A 370-nucleotide genomic window follows, 5' to 3' on the forward strand; every position below is an offset into this window, starting at 1 on the left:
TCCAGTCATCTAGACTGTGTCTTTTGACTGGGGAGTTCAGTCCATTAATATTTAAAGTTATTAATGAAAGACATGTATTGAATCCTGTCATTTTTATTTCTGTTTACATACTTGATATAGCTGTGCATTTCCACAGTTACACCTTCATTGAATTTCTTTCCGCCACCCCTTCGGTATAGTCATTCCTTTCCTCAGCTCTTTGGATTGCTTCCAGAACTCCCTGAAGGGGTAGTTTTGTGGACATGAATTCCTTCAGCCTATTTATGTCTTGGAAGGTTTTTCTTTCCCCTTGACTATAATAGACATTTTGGCTGGGTATAGTAATCTGGGTTGGCATCTGTGGTCATTTAGAACTGGGAATAATTTTGTC

The 370-nt window shown here is 38.4% G+C and overlaps 1 protein-coding gene across 1 annotated transcript in view; it reads right to left on the reverse strand.

The window, feature by feature from the left end:
* Window positions 1-370, reverse strand: part of LOC103738055 (tear acid lipase-like protein) — a 25,369-nt gene that overhangs the window by 7,559 nt on the left and 17,440 nt on the right.

This window comes from Nannospalax galili, unplaced genomic scaffold (genome assembly GCF_000622305.1).
Source record: "Nannospalax galili isolate Female #2095 unplaced genomic scaffold, S.galili_v1.0 scaffold498, whole genome shotgun sequence".
Taxonomy (NCBI): Eukaryota; Metazoa; Chordata; class Mammalia; order Rodentia; family Spalacidae; genus Nannospalax; species Nannospalax galili.